The sequence below is a fragment of the Pinus tabuliformis genome, chromosome 2_1 (genome assembly GCF_031772625.1).
Source record: "Pinus tabuliformis cultivar Carrire ecotype Pingquan chromosome 2_1, CPIR1, whole genome shotgun sequence".
NCBI lineage: Eukaryota > Viridiplantae > Streptophyta > Pinopsida > Pinales > Pinaceae > Pinus > Pinus tabuliformis.
In genome coordinates, this window is record NC_142299.1 from 662,819,468 (window position 1) to 662,840,221 (window position 20,754).

The 20,754-nt window shown below is 33.1% G+C and overlaps 1 long non-coding RNA gene across 1 annotated transcript; it reads left to right on the forward strand.

The window, feature by feature from the left end:
• Positions 1-8,452: 8,452 nt before the first annotated feature.
• LOC149202332 (uncharacterized) lies at positions 8,453-9,470 on the forward strand. Its single transcript, XR_016253516.1, has 2 exons — positions 8,453-8,634; positions 8,714-9,470. It is a non-coding gene; the product is annotated as an uncharacterized LOC149202332 (long non-coding RNA).
• The last annotated feature ends 11,284 nt before the right edge of the window (positions 9,471-20,754 follow it).

Genomic DNA, 20,754 nt, shown 5'->3' on the forward strand with positions numbered 1-20,754 from the left:
TTGCAGTCACGTTCCTCCTTTCCCTTTGCCCCCAAACTTGGTAAAACCCTTGGGATTTTTATCCACAGTGGTTTTCACATTTCTCTCCATGTTGTTTATTGGGCAATCTTTATATAGATATCCATGCTCATGGAATTTGCGACACCTAAATGGGATGTGCTCATAGTGCACCGCTTGCAACCATTCTTCATCATAAACTTCTAAAATTATCGCGTCTGGAAGTGATCCAGATAAGTCCATTTCTACACATATCCAGACAAAGGAGGTGTATTTTCCTTTCAGAGTCGCATCTAAGATCTTTGGAAAATTCCCCAATTTGTTTCCTATTGTTTTCAGAGATTCCAGTAGTCAATAATCCAGAGGAAGGGAGTATAGTCTGATCCATACTGGTATTGATGTGAATGTCTCACTTTTCGGGACAAAGTTCATCATCCATGGCCATATGTAGAGGCCTGCAGTAACATAGAAATATGGTCCTCCTTCGAACACTCTGTATTTATCTTCTAGGCTTGTGAATACTACTGTGAAGAAGCCCTTAGATCCCAAATGAAGGTGTATTTCCCCCTTTGGCTTCCAGTGGCTCCTTATCCATACGTGCAGTGCCCTCTCCATCGGCCATTTCCTCATGAATTTTCATATGACCGCATATTTTGTCATATGATCCCTATGCACTTGTAGCGCTTGGTCGCTTAAGATGACCTGAGGAATGATGTTCGACTTGGGTTTGTAGAGCCCAGTTGTCCTTATGGAAGTAGTTTTTTACTGCTACCCCCTTTCTCTTTCTCCTTACCAGCTTCCTACTGATCCCCTTCCTATTCATGAGGTCTATTTCTTCCCAATATTCTCGTGTTACTTGCCTCTGGTGCCTTCTCCAGAGGTTTCGTGTAATGATGCTTTCCTGCATCCTTGCTTCTATCCATAACTACTTGACTGTAGAAGGGAGCAACACTCCCCCCTGCACGTTTCGCCATGGTGCCCAACGTCAAAACCCTAACGCCAACCCTAGCTCAAGTTGCAGAGCCTCCCAAATTTTCAACCCAAATGCACCATTGATATTGATCTTGTTAAGTGTTTTTTAAAATATATATGTTTAACTTATATATTACTTAATTTTATATATAATAATAAATATATAATTTAGTTAATTTTTGTATGATTTTTTAATTTTAGCAATATAAAAAGGATTATAAAGTAATTATTTTGATATTTATCAATTATTTAATTTATATAATTGCATTAATGTTATAAAATTACAATAAAAAAATAAAAAATAAAAAAATAATATTAAATATATTGTTCAATTTAAATTATATCATCTTATAAAAATAATAATACATTTATACAAAATTTAACAATTTTCTCATTTAATTTTTTTAATATAAATAAATTTGGAATTTCTTTTTAAAAATGAAAAATTATATTAAACATTTTACAATTTAATCTTATATTTTCGTTTTTATGTGATTCAAAATTTAATGAAACGGAAAATTGATATCTTAATAACTAATATTGATTCTTCAATTCCTATATATTAAATTCAGGAAGAAATAGTATATTTTCCTCGTAAATGTCCTTATATCTCAAACAATTTTATATAGAAATAATATTGTATATATATATATGCTGTAATCTGGAATACGAGGTGATAATGTTTTAAAACAAAATTAATTATTAGTCTTTTTATAAAGGTCATGTGAGCCAATTAGATAATGAGTGCTTTATCATTTCACTAATTCACCTTCTCACAGACTAACTTAAATACTAGAACAACTTTTTTATTATTAACCCAAATGGGGTGATTAATTAACAACAAGTGGGTGGCACATTTCCGCCATCCCAGTGGGCATTCAAGGGTGAGGACGTGGCAATGTGTTCCCCCAAGTTCATTATAGTGCACTTGCACAACACTTCATGAAACTTGAAACTTAATGATTATATGATCGTAATTGTCATGGATTCTAGTGAGGAGAACTTAATGATTATACGATGGTAATTGTCATGGATTCTAGTAAGGAGTTAATTCCTGAGTTCAAGTGCAGATTGATCATATCCATGGTGAGAGTTTATTGTTATTTACGACTGCGATGATCTATTCCTAGCTAGCCTTTCCATTCATCATCGTCATTTCAAGCAGGGTCAAGCATTCAAGTTGCGAGGTGATAGCATAGCATCCAACATGAGGGCATGTGGAATTCACATGTCCATGGCAAATTGAGCGGAAAATTATGCTTCGTCATGGCTTTGGATTGGCTCCATCCAACTTGTTCTTTGAGGAGTGATTTTCTTGGATTTCTATTTATGTGTCTTTATTCAATTTTTTCATCCCTGGTTTCTCGTTCCATATTCTCTACTCTCTAGCTTTTATAGCTTTTATATGGTTTTTCTCTGGACAGTTTTGGTCTTTGGATGCTGCTAAAACCTTCTTTTCTCTTATCTTTGTTCAACTTAGCTGGCTACCCTTGTCTCCTTGTTTAGCCTCTTATATTTTGTTTATCTTTAACAGGCTCAACTTGATATTGCTACCATGTTCCTTCTCTCCAATCTGTGTGCAACACATTTTCATCCATCCCCTCGCTTTCTCTATAGTTGGGTTCTACATTGAATATGGTATCTTGCCTATCAGTGGCCTCTTAGATCACCATCCCCATGGACATGCACATAGTAAGAGAGGTAGAATTGTTTTTCATGAGAAAGGTGGCTCCCATGCCCAATAGAGGATGGAGGATGGAGAGATCTACTCAACAATATTATAAACATACTTCTCATCTAATTCTGGAGAAATTTGAATAGGCTGAACGAGAAATTGTAGGTGAATCGAAATTCCTTGATTGACACGGAGTTCTAGATGTATATTTTGACTGGGTGCCTCATACGGGTCACATAAAAGATGTTACAACCAGAATTTGTATACTGTGGACATTTTCGGGGGCCTGAAACTCTTTCATGGATAGGTTCTACTAGATAGGAATGCGGAAAAAGAAGAGATTCATTCAATGTTGGATGAGTTGTGGATCTATATATAAACTATGAATTGAAATCTTGGACATGTAAATGCACAGTTGGGCATCCCTCACCCTTGCTACCTTCCCAAACGAAAAATCCAAATGATGATTTCTTTATAGCATAATGCTCTAAGTTGTCTTACTCTATTAAATGATGATTTCTTTATAGCATAATGCTCTAAGTTGTCCTCAATTTTTCCTTTTCCAGTTAGAAAATAGCTCTAGTGGCCCAGCCTTACTCTCTATTTTTCTAGATATGATGTTAAAGTTATAAACCTCTTTTTGATCTAGTTTCTCGACAGGCATACCAAAATAAACCTTTTTATATTTTTTTATATTACAAAAAGATATATTTTATTGTTAATTAGAAATATAATTATCCTTTTATTCAACATAAAAATTACTTAAAAAATAGTTTTAAAAAGAATAATATAAATGTTTTAGATTATAATATTTTATGATTTTTTTATTGATTAACATAAAATTGACATGCTATAATTAATAAATATATTAATAATAAAAAATATTTGAATATAAACCTTAAATAAAATGTTCAAATGTCTAACTAAATTAAAATATGTCAATATTAAGTATATAGAGATATATCTTATTATTATTTCTGAATTTAAGTACAAATTATGGGATGACAAAGAGTTAGAGGGGAACAGTAAGTTAAGGTATTATGAGAAGGAATTCAACACCATTCTAGCTGACTAGAATTATCTCTCTATCTTGAGCAATTCTAAGAAGAAAATGAACACTACAAAGATAGGAACTAACTCCCATTAACTTTGAAATGAAAATGGACATTAGTCTATTCACTAACTAGAATTATCTCTATGTCTTGATCAATTCTAAGAAGAAAATGAACATTGTAAAGATAGGAACTAACTCCGATTATCTTTGAAATGAAAATGGTCTCACTGGACGTTCATCATCGTCATCATCGTCGTCGTCGCCGTCATCATTGCCGCCGCCGTCGTCACCGCCGTCGTCGTCACCGCCGTTGTTGCCACTACTATCGTTTCCTACCGCCGCTTCCACCACCGTCGTCGTCTTCAGTTTATTTTCTATATATAAAGAAATTGAAAATAAAAAACTTCTTATAATCAAAATCAAATCTCTCAAAATTAAAACGTATAAAAAAAATAGTGTTTAATTCATTCAATACCTTTCTAACCATAATAATCTACAATTTAACATGTTATTTATTAAAATACGACCTAAAATATCACTTCTCACTTATACATTATATCTCTTAAACTTTTATTAAAAACATAATTATGTGACTTAATTAATAAAATATATATAATTATAAAAAAAAAATTATTATTAAAAAAATTAATAACACGCTAAAATCTCTGCTCGTTTAATCATAATAATAATCTTTTATACCATTTCTTAATTTAAACCAAATATATAATAATTATCATATAAACTTCTATACATTAAATAATATAATGCATGTGTCGAAGAACATCAATTTAAATGTGATTAAGCCCTCTATGGGCCATGCGTTATGAACGTGAAAACATCCCATAGCCGAAAATGATCTTTTTCCTTTACGAGATAAATAGAGTACCAACGTGAAACGTATAGTTATCTCAAAGTTGCTATTTACAATCTAGATCTCATGTTTATTCGAGCAACGGAAAATATTTAAAATTTAAAAATATTAGCAGTTTTCTTTAAAGTTTTAAAGATACATTGAGTGAAATGTGTTGCAATAGTCTTGTACTTGTATGGATGTCTATACATATTAGATCAAAATTATAACATGTAGTGTAATGAAGAGAAACATTAGTCTTTAGATATCTAAATAGTCTATTGGGCCTTGGATAGATGTTGATTGGGTGGGTTATTAAAGCATTCCAAAATGCCAGAAAAGTAGAGGGAGGTGTGGGAGTCTCAACCAAAATGACATTATTGTAACCACTATATTTGTAGCATCAATTTTTGACAGCCATGAAGTGATGAAAACCCCTCTTTTACGGCAAAACCACGACCCTTCATTCAGGACAAACTCCACGTCTTTCTGAGTATCAAATTGAGCAATGAAAAATCCTTTTGACAACAAATAGAGGTCATAGATTGATGTCAAAGTGGAAAAAATACATTGATGCAATGCATCATATTTTTGCCAAAAGCCATTAAACCTGCAAATAAGGGAATTTGATTCGAGAGAAGTGATGAGAGAGTTTACCTCAAAGATGTTTAATGACATGACTGAAACTTGTTCCATTTGCTCCATGATATAAAGACCTGGAATATTTTGGATCTATTCACAAGAGTTGGAGGCCTTCCTCTTAGATGCATCTATAAAAAATACAATTACACTAAGATGGATGGAACCCAAAGCTCCAGCTCTCAGTCTTAGATTCAATATGATATTATCATTCCTCAAGCTACCATAGTCCTTAGTCTGGAATGGGTTCTATAGCATTTTACCCTAAAAATTTGGCATTCAGAAGATGCACCAATGCCTAATCTGTTTTGAAAACTTTACTTTAAATTTTGTACTAAATTTGTTTCCCTAATCCAAAAAGATGTGGAATTTCCAGTAATTTTTTCATGAATATTAAAAAAGAGATGTGGAATTTCCATTAATTTTTTCATGAATATTAAAAAAGAAAAAGAAAGAAGAAAAGAGGACAAAAAATAGTAGATAATAGATCCGGTGCTCCCTCCACGACCCCCGTAACTGAGAAAAGACATCTTCGTAAAAACAATTTAACAGTTATATGCCATTTATACATAAAATTTATGCTACACGGTTAAATAAAACAGCAGAGAAAATATTCTTACGAGAGGACACCTCTAAAGGCAATACCGACCGCCTCCAAAGCAAAGAGATTAAACATGCGTCCCCTAAGCCATTGGCCGCCATAAGCCTCGAAGAGGAACGAAAACACGACAACGACACAATTTGCATTGAAGAACCAACAAAACCTAATGCTTATTTCCTCCTCATTTTATTTATTTTTTATATATGAATATAAAGTATACTTAATTTAAAAAAAAATGATATACATATTTTTTAACAAAAGAATATTTATAAATTTTATTTTATTTCTATATTTCACAAAAATATTTAATAAATTTGAATTTAATTAATTTAATTTAATTTTAATGATATAAATTATTATATATATTTTAATTTAATTTTAATGATATAAATTATTATATAGATTTTAATTTTAATAAGATAAATATATATAGTAAATTTAATATGTTATTTGCAAAATTTAAATTTGAATATATAAAATATAAATATTTTTTTATCATTATCTAAAATAAATTTAATCAATAATAGTAATAAAGATTATATATATAAAAATGATATTTAAATTTTCAATATATTTTATTATTATTATTATTTAATATTTCAATTTAATTGAAATATATTTTACCAGAGAGGGAGAGGGGGGACTGGAGGACGAGGCGGTCGAGGGAGTAGGAGTGTAAGATCGGAATACGAGGAGGGAACAGCTAGTGAGGTAAGAGGCAGAAAAAGAGGTAAGAAAGACATGAGGAAAAAACTACAGGAAGCAGAAGAAGCATATTACCATGATACAAATCCGAATATCAGAAGGATAATTGATCATTTAGAGGAAGAAGCTATGCAGGAGATTTCAGATCCTGAAATGGAAGATTGGGAGCGGTTCCTCCCTGACCCGGGGCATACGAGAGGAAGAATGTCCCTGTATAAACAATCGTTACATGTTTATTGGGGAATGAAGCGGTTATTGGCCAAAGCAATGGAGCAGGTGGCCATGGAAATGGCTGAATTGGTCCAAGGAATCCCCACCCTGAAAAAGGAATTGAAGAATATCCAGGTCACTCTACTTATGCAAGACAGAAAGATGGATGAGATTCTGCAGATGATTCAAGCGGGCGGAATGGGAGTCAAGGTAGAGAGAGAGCCAAAGCTAGCTACAATGAATCAGTAGAAGATGGAGCTGCTGCAAGGAGGTTTTTATATATTTCTATTTTGTTTTTTGGAATATTAGATGTTAATGACTCAGAGAAAAAACAGTTTGACTATAGTAAGAATAGACGGGTATTTAGCGTGGATAGATAGACTGGTAATATACTTTTTTTGGATGGCTTTTAAAAACTTCAGATGGTCAAGAAACCCGGTTTCCCTTAAGGGCGGGTTGAGACCTGCCTATATCTGTAATGTCTTTTATTTTCAGTAATGGAAAAATAGAGTATCGCCTCAGCTTATATATATATATATATATATATATATATATATATATATATATATAATGGTTTAAACTGAAATGAAATGAGGTATTTTATTACGTATTTTCTTATAATTTATTATGACAAAACAAAATTAACTATATATAGATGCATGATAATGTTTCAAAAATAAAATTATTCTATGTTAAATTAATTTAATATAAACCTATTTTGATTTTAAATTTATAAATTAAAATTGTTGAAATATAATTTTTTTAATAAAAAATAATATTAAATTATATATATATATATATTTTTTCTTACTATTTTTTGGTTTTAATTAATCAATTTTTTTATCAAGTTGTATGGGCATCTAAGTTGTCATAGTTAGTCAGGGATCACACCCGGCCTAGGCCACATCTGCCCTTAGTTTGATTGAATGTCTCCTCCGCTAGCATATGGCAGAACCACCCCCATGAGGTTTGATCCTCGGTCACCTTACTAATGCGCTAATAAGACTTAACAAATTAACCAATTTTTAAAAATATAATAAAATATAATTCTTAAAAATATAATAAAATTCTTATTTATCATTAGTTTTAACCACTTCTTAATTATCTCAAAATATTTATGGTAGTGACTTCTTATCACTTAGCATAAGTTAATGATACATCTCCTCATGAATGAGAACATGAAATTATACAAATCCTTATACCTGATTTCCTTTCAAATCAATCCTCACTCTAATATAATGTCGAATAAGAAGAACGAGTAAAAGTCATGGCCGATCTAGAACATCAACCCTTTAATTTTATGGCTAGCATTAAAGTATAAACATTCGTGGAGCACATGTATGGAATTTGAGGGGCTACAAATTTGATAAATTTGCAATCTTTTTTTTATTGAAGTTTTTGCAAATTTCATTGGAGTTGTCAATTTCGGACCTGAAAAGAAATGTTACTAGAGTTGTAACACCTTGAAAAAATTAAAATTAAAAATTATTCTCCTTAATTACGAAGATTAACTTGTCACCCTAACTCAATTAATGCAATGTGTTTAAAAGGTTAAGGGGTCGTGAATGACACTAACGTTTGGTGGGTAATTAAAAGACACACAGATTTTCCTCTACATGGCTATCTAACCAAAGCCATGTATATGTGCCACGTGTCAACGCCTCAATAGAGGTGATGACTCCTCCGCTTGGGTGATTAATGCAGAGGTAAGGACGGAACACTGTGTTCGGTCATCGTAGGTGGCTCGGTAGGAGGACTTAACCGGAACTGAAAACCTAACATATCTTTCCGTCTCATTTCACACTGTCTATGAGGAAAGAATACAACTCTGATACGAGTAGGATAAGAACAATGGAATGAGGGTTTTACCTCTTCCTAAGCGAGTGTTCTTACGGTTCTGGAGACAAAAGGCTGACGACAAAGACAAGGAGGTAAGCTAACCAGATCTATTCTTCGTTTGGAAATGTAACTACCTTATTCTTTCTTAGCTTAACTCAACGCTTGTTGCAGGTATGGTATGGTGGTCAATTTTGGAATCCTTATTCGACCCCGAGAGCCGAACAGAGATATGCTTCTGTCGTCGAGTTCATGCTTATTCTATTATGGGACACACTCACAACTTTTATTTCCTTTATGGAAATTGAGAATGAAAAATGTTGCTAGTTTCCTAGGGATTCGGTGCTTCAACAGTGGCGCCATTCCTCTCATGTAATGAAATCTCTCACACATTTTTCATTTAAGCATTCTCTACACTTTATCATCTCGAAGACTGTCTCTAATAGGTTTTCTGGATGCTCTTACAAGGAATGGTTTGAACTTGACTCTCAATTTGAAGAGCTTTTGAGTAGGAACTAAACCCAAGCTAAAATTTTCTACTATCTACAGGTTGATCATTTTCCCCCAAGTCAATGGTCTACCTCTCTGAGTTGCTAGGTTCGACTCCAAGATGAGGGTGGGAGGGTTTGCTAGCTCTCGGCACAGCTAAATCCTCACTGTAACCCGAAGTCCATGAGGGATTTTAGGAAATGGAGGTTATAGCAACTAAATGAATCTGGTTAGGTTTGTAACTGAAGCTTAAATGAGCTTTTCTGAATGTTTCTTTGAACTATTCATTAATATGGCTACAACATACATTGTCTGTTGTGACTCTATGTATTGTTTATGTCTGTATAGAGTGTTTGTTGGGTTATGGACCATTCTTCCAAGTTTCGGCCCTTACCCTGGTATGTTGTACGTGACATATTCGCTGCAGTTTGAATGTAACCTATATGAGAGTGGAATGAATGAACTGAGATTTAGAATAGAGGAATACTTTATATATATATATATATATATATATATATATATATATATATATATATATATATATATATCAGTTCTTGAATTTATCCGTTATTTAATACTATTCTTAATAATGATTTTGATACCTGTTCGTGAATTTTAATAATTCAAATGAAGGGTTTTTCATATATGCGAGTCTTGATTTAACAAGTGGTAATAAGACAGGGATGTATATTGAAACATGGAAGTATATTAAGTCTTTACATATGTATACATATAATCTAGTTCTTCTCCTATTTTCTAATGAAGGCATTAATACATGAGATTGCAGACCTTCTCGTTTTGGGAAATAGCATTTACCCTGTTTGATTCTTCTTGGTAAATTGGTATATTTGTATAGATAGTTGAAATTAATTTCCAATCCAGATTATTCATAGTTAACAGGGTATGGGTAGAGATTGAACTTCTAATGTCATAATATTTTTTCTCTTTCTTTATATAGCGAGCATTGAATAGGTTTATGATACTATAACACTGTTGGGTTTAGATTTAATCATACTATGTAACGAGAGGAAAGATTATGCATCCATTTTCTTCTCTACGATGAATAAGTCTGGTATTCAAATGTTACCTATAAATGATCAGTATCTAACTTAAGGCAAGAAATGAGACTATTACTCCTATTACACACCATTTAACTGTCAGAAATAATTAGAATTCTTTGAGTACTTATCTGTTCTAAGTTATTTATTTTGTGTAATTCAATAATCCTTCTGGAAGGTCTCACCACCTAGCCATGGACATGACAATCATGTCCACAGTCCCCCACTGGGCACTTCCTACTCCTAACAGTTGAAATAAAGATAGTCGGATATCTTGGGTGTCAGGACTACTGTCCAGCCTCAAGTCACATACCCACTCAACTTTTTTCCATAAATGAAATCTTCCCACTGGTATCAAAACCTAACTCAGGGAAAAACTTCCGCATCCCCTTTGTTGTGCTCTCCTTTTCCCTTTTGGAGAAAATTGGTGGCAACTGTTTCCAACTGTTCCACGAGTTGTTATAATTGTCTTTTTTAATTCTTTTAATAATTTGGTCCAAAGTCTTTTAAATAATAATTAACAATATTTTTTATGGCTATTTTAAGCTTAATAGTAAATAACATAAATGGAATTTAAACTTGGTGAAAACAACTCATGATGTCTCGATGAATGTTATAGCTCCCTCCCCTTGAGAGGAACACCATCCTTGGTGTTCTTTCTCTACATAAACAATGCAGGATAAGTTTTTTGCATGGCCTCCTCTTCCTCCCAGGTAGCCTCATCTGGGTGAAAGTGCTTCCATTGCACTTTAACCTGGATGATGGATCACCTCCACAAGGTGGTTTCTCTCCGATCGAGGATACGAAGAGGCTCTGCTAGAAATTTTCCCTTGGGTTCTACCTGCACAATCATATTATGTTGTTAGAACAGTTCAAAACAATAATCTTTTAATCATATTACCTTCTATTATCATCACCTGAATACTCTCCCAGTTAATAATATGTCGAGGGTCGTAAATACATTTTTTTAACAAGGACACATGAAAGACATTGTGTACTTGGATGTGGCCTAGTAGTGCTAGTTTATATGCCACAGGCCCAATTCGTTCCAAAATTTGGAAAGGCCCACAGTATCGTGGTGCCAATTTTGCACAACCTTTCCACTGCAAGGTGCTCTTCTGAGGTTTCACCTTTAGATACATGTGATCACCCAATTGGAATTATTTATCAGTTCTCTTCCTGTATGCATACAATTTTTGCCTATCTTGTGCCACCTTTAAGTTCTGGCAAACCTTCTTAACGGAGCCTCCATTTCTGCTAGCATGTTGGGGCCCAATGTTAATTTTTTTCCAGACTATTCCAATCCATGGGTATCTGACCCTTTCTCCCGTAAAGTGCCTCGAAGGGACTCATACCCAAAGATTTGTGATGCCCATTAATGTAGGTGAATTCTACCAAGTGGAGGTAATCCTTTGATTTCTATGGTTGTTGCATTACAAACATGTGAAACATATCCTCAAGAACTTGATTTACTCGTTCTGTCTGACCCTCTGTCTGTGGATGGTAAGCTATATTGAAATGGATTTAGGTCCTGAGTCCTGCAAAGAGAGTTTTCTAGAAAGTGGATGTAAGTTTTACATCCCTATAAGAGATCACCACTTGGGGTATCCCTTGTAGGCAGAAGATTTATTTCGTAAATATGTCTGCAATCTCTACTATTTTGTAGGTGGATTTTATAGGGATGAAATGACTAGTCTAGATTAGCTTGTCCATGACCACCATGATTGAGTCGTGTTGCTTTCTAGTATGAGGTAACCATGTAATAAAATCTAGAGTTATGGTCTCCCATTTCCATTCCGAAATGGGTAGTGGTGGCAATAGACCTGCATGATGCCTACTTTCACCAACTGGTAGTCTAAGCATTTAGATAAATATTCAGGCACATGTTCTCATAAATTGGGTCAGAAATAACTTTCCTTAATGGTAGAATACAATTTCTAGTATTCTGGCTGAGAAGCATAAGGTTTCCTATGAAACTCATCTAGTATCATATACTTCATGGAAATTTGGTTAGGAATGTAAATTTGATTTCTGAATGTTAACATTTTATCATAATTAATTGCATACTCACATTTCTTCCCTCTTTCTTGGGCTTCTAAATCTTGCTTCCATAAGAATGCATATTCTGTATCTTTGAGCGAAGCCTATCAGATAACCTCCAGTAGGTTAGATTGTGCATGACTGAAATATACCTCATAGATGCAATGCAATTTTCTGCATAAAGCATCATCTACTTGGTTTTCTTTTCCTTTGATGTGTTTCGAGTCAAAATCAAATTCACTCAGGAATGTGGTCCATCTGGCCTAACATGCATTTAAATTAGATTGATTAAAGAAATTTGTCAAACTGCTATGGTAAGTTAACAACAAATTTTTTTTTCCCAGAAGGTAGTCCTGCCACATCTTTAGTGCATGCACTGCCGCAGTCAACTCCAAATCATAGGGAGAGTAACACTATTCATAATCCTTCAACTTTTGTGACTCATAAGAAATGACTTTTCCTTCCTGAGTTAGTACTCCACTGACACCTTCTTTACTTGCATTGGTACATACTATAAAGGATTTTCTGGATATGCTACCTTTAGCACTGGAGCAGTTGTGAGCAGTTGTTCTAGCTTCTCAAAGCTTTGTTGGCATTTTTTTGTCCCTTTTTCTAAAGTGAATTCATCGGGAAGGCGATTTTCAAAAAGTCCTTTAGAAATCAGCGGTAATACCCTATCAAGCCTAAGAAAGACCTTTTGTCGGCCATGTTTTTCGATGCAGTCCATTCCATAATAGTTTTTCTTTTCTTTGGATCCACTACTATTGCTTCTACTAATATAACATGGCCTAGGTACTGAATTTGATCTTTGTAAAAGTCACATTTTCTAAACTTTGCATAAAATTGGTTTTCTTGCAAAATCTGCAGTACCGTTCTCAAGTGTTGTTCATGTTCCACTTGGTTTTTAGATTATATTACTATATCATCGATAAAAATCAATACAAACTTATCTAGAAAGGGCTGGAAAATACCGTGCATTAGGCTCATGAACATGGCTGGTGCATTGGTAAGGCCAAAAGGTAGTACCATGAACTCGTAATGTCCGTAACGAGTTTGGAATGTAGTTTTACAGATGTCTTCATCCTTTATTTTGATTTGATGGTATTCAGACCTGTAGTCGATTTTCAAGAACACGCTATCTCGTTGCACTTGGTCAAATAAGTCATCAATGCGAGGTAATGGGTATTTGTTCTTTATGGTCAACTTATTCAGCTGACGATAGTCAATGCATAATCGTAGGGTTCTGTCCTTCTTGCGTACAAATAGTACTGGCCCCCCCAAGGAGACACACTTGGGCGTATGTATCCTTTATCTAACAGCTCCTGCAGCTGCATTTTAAGTTCAGTCAATTCTGGAACACTCATACGATAAGGGGTTTTCGAAACAGGGGCTGCACTAGGCATTAGTTCAATTGTAAAATCAATGTCTCGCCTTGGTGGTAATCCTGGAATAGATTAAGGGAATACATCTAAGAAATCCTGGATTACAGGAATATTCTCTAAAGAGGTCATTTTATTTTTATCATTGTTGTACCCTACCTGAACAACATAAATCTGGCACCCTTTTCTTATACACTTTCTGAGTTGGTTGGCTGTAATAGGGCACAACTTGATATTTTTCTTAATTTCTTGAATTTCCTTTCGTTGTCGTGACTCAGTAAGATACCTTATGGAATTTTCTTTTCAATCTACTAAGGACCAATGACCTTCTAGCTAGTCCATCCCTATTAATACATCATATGAGCCTAGGGTAAGAATATTTAGATTGAGCTGGTAGGCTGTCTTGAAACTATTATAGGGCAGTTTTCTATTTTGGATGACACCTTTCTTTTGGTACCAGTAGCTAGTTGAACTAGCCACCACTATTTGTATTTACTGCTTTTCAGTTGACATATTTCTACCACTTTAGGACTAATATAACTCAGGCTAGCACCTAGATCAAATAAAATAGAAATAGATTTACCATCAATCATACCTTGGCATTTGATCATGGTGGGTTGATATTCAGCGTGATGATTGTCCAAAGCCACATTAATCCTGGGCATGCTCCTTGCATGTTAGAAATTTTCTCAATCTGAGCTTTATGTGTGCAGTTTTTGTAATAATGTGCTTCTTCGCATCCCCAACATTGTAGTGGCGGTTTTATCAGCTATTCAGTAATAGTTATGCTAATTCCTTCGGGTTGTCTATTTTCAGTGAATGTCTAAGTTCTGAGTGGGTTTCTTGCAAACTTTACAAAATTCCTTTACTAATTGTTTCTACCATGCATGGTTTTCTGATGTCTGTTTTGTGGTAAATTCCTCATTTTCTTGGCAACAACTCCTTTAGATCCTTCATTTTTATGCTTCATCTATTGATAACAGATGTGAGCCCTTCGGACTGAGTCATCCATGGTTTTGGGGTTGTTGAATTCTAATTTCTCCTTCATGAAGTTGGGCAAACTCCTAATAAACCGTTGGATCTTAGCTTTTTCTTCTTGCATATATGGGATGTAACACAACAAGGAAGTAAAGCATGCTACTTATTCATCCATGGTCAAGGTTCAAAGTCTTAATTCGTGAAACTCTTTTTCTTTTTTGTCATAATAACGTTCTGTTAAATATTTGTCTTTAAAGTGTTTATAGAATTCTTTCCATGATACTTGCTCTTCATCAATCTTCCTTGCGATTTTAATTTCTTCCCACTAGAGGGTTTCTTTTCCTCGTAATTGGTACACTGCAAACCTTGCTTTAATTTTCTCAGTATATTCATAAATCTATAAGTATTTACCTATGTCTATCAGTCAAGCTTCCGATGCTTCTTCTAACTCTCCTTCGAACTGTGAGGGTCTGATTTTTTTGAGCTCACCTTGTAGTTCTATCTTTGGTCTTTTTGGTTTCCTTTGGTAAAAAACATCATCTGAATGCCCCTCATCTTCTTCTTTGTAACACTCCACGGATTCTGGATGATCTTCCTCACTATGATCAGTTAGGGTCTTTTCCCTATTCTCTGTACTGGGATCTAATGCTCTATGATTTTTCTGATCCGACAAAATTTTAAGAATCTTCTCCTGCTCCTCTCTTAATTGTTCGTTGTCTGTTCTGAGGTTCATGATTTCTGCTCGAAGCTGTTGTACTGTCTCAAGTAAGGCAGTGTTAGCTTGTCTCGATTCTTCTCCCAATTGCACCCATAATTCTGGGTTGGCCTCTACATAATGCACCACCGGCTGGCTCGATGATCTGGGGCTCCTATGCATTTTACTTTTGATGATAATTCATCTTCTCTCTTTGTGTTTACAATTAGTCAAAACTCAGTTTATATTGCTATATATTGCTATATATATATATATATATATATATATATATATATATATATATATATATATATATATATATATATATATACAGATAGATAGCAACATCACAACTTAATTGACTGTTAGAACAACCCAGAAGCCTCAGTGTACGAATCTGGGCTCTGATACCATTTGTAATACCTTGAACTAAAAAAATTAAAAAAATTATTCTCCTTGATTACCAATATTAACTTTTCACCCTAAATCAATTAATGCACTGTGTTTAAAAGTTAAGGGGCCATGAATGATACTAAGGTTTGGTGGGTAATTAAATGACACATAGATTTTCCTCTGCACGTCTATCTGACCAAAGCCATGGATATGTGCCACCTGTGAACGCCTCGGTAGAAGTGATGACTCCTCCACTTGGGTGATTAATGTAGAGGTAAGGATGGAATGCTGCGTCTGGTCATCATAGGTGGCTCGGTAGGAGGACTTAACCTGAATTGAAACCCTAACATATCTTTCCATGTCATTTCGCACTGTCTATAAGGACATAATACAACTCTGATACGAGAAGGATAAGAACAATGAAATGGGGGTTTTACCTTTTCCTAAGCGAGTGCTCTTACGATTCTGGAGACAAAAGGGTAACGATAGAGACAAGGAGGTAAGATAACTAGATCTGTTCTTCATTTGGAAACACAACTACCTTATTCTTTCGTAGCTTAACTGAACAGTTGTTGCAGGTATGGTCTGGTGGTCAGTTTTGGAGTCCTTCTTTAACATCGAGAGCCGAATAGAGATATGCTTATGCCACCGATTTCAGGTTTATTCTATTATGGGACACCCTCATGGCTTTTATTTCCTTTCTAGCAATTGAGAATGACAAATGCTGCTGGTTTCCCAGGTATTTGGTACTTCAACAGTGGTGCCATTCCTCTTAGGTAACAAAATCCCTTAGATAGTTTTCATTTAAGTATTCTCTATAGTTTATCCTCCTGAAGATTATCTCTAATAGGTTTTCTGGATGCTCTTACAGGTAATGGTTCGAACCTGAATCTGAAGTTGAAGAGCTTTTGAGGAGGAACTAAACCTAAGCTAAAATTTTCTTCTGTCTACAGGTTGGTCATTTTCCCCCAAGTCGACAGTCTACTTGTCAGAGTTGCTAGGTTCATCTCCAAGATGAGGGTTGGAGGGTTTGCTGGCTCTCATCACAGCTAAACCCTCGCCGTAACCCGAAGTCCGCGAGGGTTTTTATGAAATGGAGGTTATAGCAACTAAATGAATTTGGTTGGGTTTGTAGTCGGAGCTTAAATGAGTTCTTTTGAATTTTTCTTCTAACTGTTTATTAATATGGTCGCGTCATACATTGTCTGTTGTGACTCTATGTATTTTTTATGTCTGTGTTAAGTGTTTGTTGGTTTATGGGCCTTTCGGCCAAGTTCCGGCCCTTACCCCGGTATGCTGTAGCTGACATATTTGCTGAAGTTTGAATGTAACATGTATGAGAGTGGAAGGAATGAACCGAGATTTATAACAAAGGAATACTTAATATATATATATATATATATATATATATATATATTAGTTCTTGAATTTCTCAGTTATTTAATACTGTTCTTAATCATGATTTTGATACCTATTCATGAATTATAATAATTCAAATGAAGGGTTTTGCATATATGTGAGTCTTGATTTAATAAGTGGTAATAAGACAAGGATGTATATTGAAACATGGAAGTATATTAAGTCTTTACATATGTATACATATAATCTAGTTTTGCTCTTATTTTGCAATGAAGGCATTAATACATGAGATTGTGGACCTTCTCATTTTGGGAAATAGTATTTACCCTATTTGCTTCTTCTTGGTTAATTGGTATATTTGTACAGATTGTTGAAATTAATTTCCGATCCAGATTATTCACAGTTAACAGGATATGGGTAGAAATTGAACTTCTACTGTCATAATATTTATTTCTCTTTCTTTATATAGCAAGCATTGAATAAGTTTATGATACTATAACACTGCTGGGTTTAGATTTAATCATACTATGTAATGAGAGGAAAGATTATGCATCCATTTTCTTCTCTACGATGGATAAGTCTAGTATCCAAATGTTACCCATAATGATCAATATCTAACTTAAGACAAGAAATGAGACCATTACTCCTATTACACACCATTTAACTGTAAAAAATAATTAGAATTCCTTGAGTACTTATCTGTTCTAAGTTATTTATTTTGTGTAATTCAATAATCCTTATGGAAGGTCTCACTACCTAGCCATGGATATGACAATCATGTCCACGGTCCCCCACTGAGCACTTCCTGCTCCTAATAGTTGAAATAACAATTGAAATAAAGACACTTGGGTATCTTGGGCATCAGGACTACTCGCTAGCCTCATTCAAATTATTGCAACTCTTCTTGGACTATTCAAAACTATAAAAGAAACACCAAATTTAATAGTCAAATGGATGTCAAAATTCCTACCTTAATAAAATACTCTCGATTTGATTTGATTTTGGTTTTCAAATTAGTACTTTCATAAAACCTTTCTGGAAAAATTAAAAAATGTTTTCCATTTAGTTCAAAAATTTAGTGTGTAAACCACTACAATTTTTTGATCTAGCTCAAAATCTTTTACTAAAGTACACTAAATTAAAAAACAGAAAAAGTACCTTGAGATGGAACAATTGTATACAAAGATTTTAAATTAAAATAACTGAAGCATGCATGTGAACGTTGCCTACTCAATATGTATTGGGTGACTATTGGGTGACTTGGTGCGATTATCATTCCCATTATATCATTTTCTTTTAAACATCCTTAATATATTTTTGAGTGTAAGTACACGATTCACATAAATGTTAAAGGTGGCATTCATTAGGTTTCCTGAAGGTATAACTTAAAAGTTTTTAGGGTTTCTTGATTTCGAGGTACCTGGATGATGTGGAAGTTCATTTTTTATGTTGGAAAAATCATACGAGCATGTTTGATGATAAGATCTTGACCAAATATTTTAAGAGTTTTTTTTTATATAAAAGTCATTATTATTTATAGATATTTATTAGGATATTAAAATCATAGAAGCATGTTTAATGATAAGATATTGACCAAATATATTAAGAGGTTTATTTTATATAAAAGTTATTATTATTTATAGATATTTATTAGGATATTTTTTTTTATAAGAGGAAACTTATCATCATTTAGTTTTCAAATTAATAGTGGGATAATCATGAATTGCGCATAATTGTTACTAAAGAAAAATCATGCCACTTAGAATTATTTGTCGGTAGTTTGTTTAGGTACAAAATTTCAAACCATGCCACCTTGAATTACCTATTAATAATTTATACATAAAAAATTGAACTCCTACCAAATACCTCTAGATCTTAAAATATTAACTTATTTTCTCATGTCTAAAAAACAAACTCTTAACAAAATATAAACATATAATTTTTTTAATTAACATATATATTTTTTTTAAATCATATTAAAATACAATCAACATCTTTGATTTAAAAGACCATTATAACATCAGATTCAAGATAACTAGGGAAATGCTTGTTTATCCTCCAACTGAGTTAACAATCTTAAAATTGATGAACAAATTCTTTTTCCCTTATTTCTATCAAACTTGTTAAGATCCTCTTCTTTTGTTTTAATAAGAAAGTTCTTTATCGCATTTAAAACATTGTAATTACGTATAAAAAAAACTGTCAAATTTTTAGATCATACAAAATATTTTCCCTTAAAATTTATTAAATTAAATTAAATTTAAATATAAAATAAAAACGAAATTATTTTCATAAAAAATTAAAATTTAATTTAACAAATATAAAATTTAGATTAAATTATTTTTATTAATATCAGCTTAGATTCATCTTAATTTCGAATTTACCAAGTTTTGAGGAAGATCAAATTTTATTCATTCAAAAAGAAGTTTGCATTTTAATAAATTTGATCTCTCTAGAAATTTAGTAGATCCAAACTTAAGATAATCTTAGTTGGTTTTTTTATTAGTTTTAATTATAAATACAATTATAATTTTTTTATATTTTATTTTATCTTATTTTTATTTTTAGTTTTATGTAATTTTACCAAGCCAAATTATTTTATTGATAATTATAATTATTAATTTATTTTTATTTTATTTCATTATGACATTTCGCCATACTTGTTTGATCTTAAATTTAATTTTTAAAATGTGATAAAATAAAATAAAATAAAAATATTTATAAAATATTTTTATTTTAAATTGAGTTATGATTTTTGGGCATGTGGTATTGGTTAATGGTATTATAACAAAACCTATTTACAAGTTTATTGTAAGTATTAAACTTTTGTGTTTTTATTAATTAAATCTAAATATGGTTAGGAAATCATTATTTTACACCACTACATCTCTCCCATACTTTTTTGTATTTTAGATTTCATTTAAAAAATATTATAAATTAAATTAAAATAAGATATTGATAAGATATTTTAAAAATGTTCAGATACAATTTATCTCATATTACAAGTAACTCCAATACATCGGCCCATTAATATGTAAAAAAAAAATAAAAAAAAATCGAGTTCTCCTTTGTGGGGTTTTGTATTCGAGTACATTTTCCATTTGGTTTTGACACTAGATTTCCCCACTCCCAAGTCTTGTATTTGCAATTTTTCTTACTATTGGTATAGTCTCAACAATGGGCTTTAGACATGTATCACTTATTCCTCCTTCACTTCTCTACTTTCTCCCTTTTCCTTGCAGTCAAACCTTCCTTCTATGTCAGGGTGAAATTACACTCTTGTCATGATATTACATGGGTTATTTCTTGTTTTTGTGTGTTCATAGTCAAGTGTTTTATTTGCACGTCTTACATGGTTTCGTGTGTATGCTTACCGTCTGACGAGGTGGCGCATGAAGGGAATCCTCCTCAAGGCACAAACACCTTTTCGGGTGGGAATCCGTGGCAAATTTCTTTGGGGTTTTCCCTCTTGAGGTTAGAAAGGAAATACTCAATTTGGAAGCCAAGGAATTTGGAGATCATAAATAGTTCTCTGACTTTGAGATAAGTGGAAGTAGTCTGAAATGGGTTCTAAATCCAAGATTGTTTCAGAGAAGACAAATTCATTTTTTTCACTCAATCACTCACCATATTCAGATGGAGACATTGCTGAGCATGGTTATCCATGATAAGAAGGTTGATAACTATAAACTATTTGATGGCTAGGAAGAGATCAAGAACATATTCCGGGACATCAGATAAAACTTGGATGATATAGTGGTAAGGTTGAATCAAGTGGAACATTATATATTGTTAGATTTTGATACTAATTCAAATGACCATCAG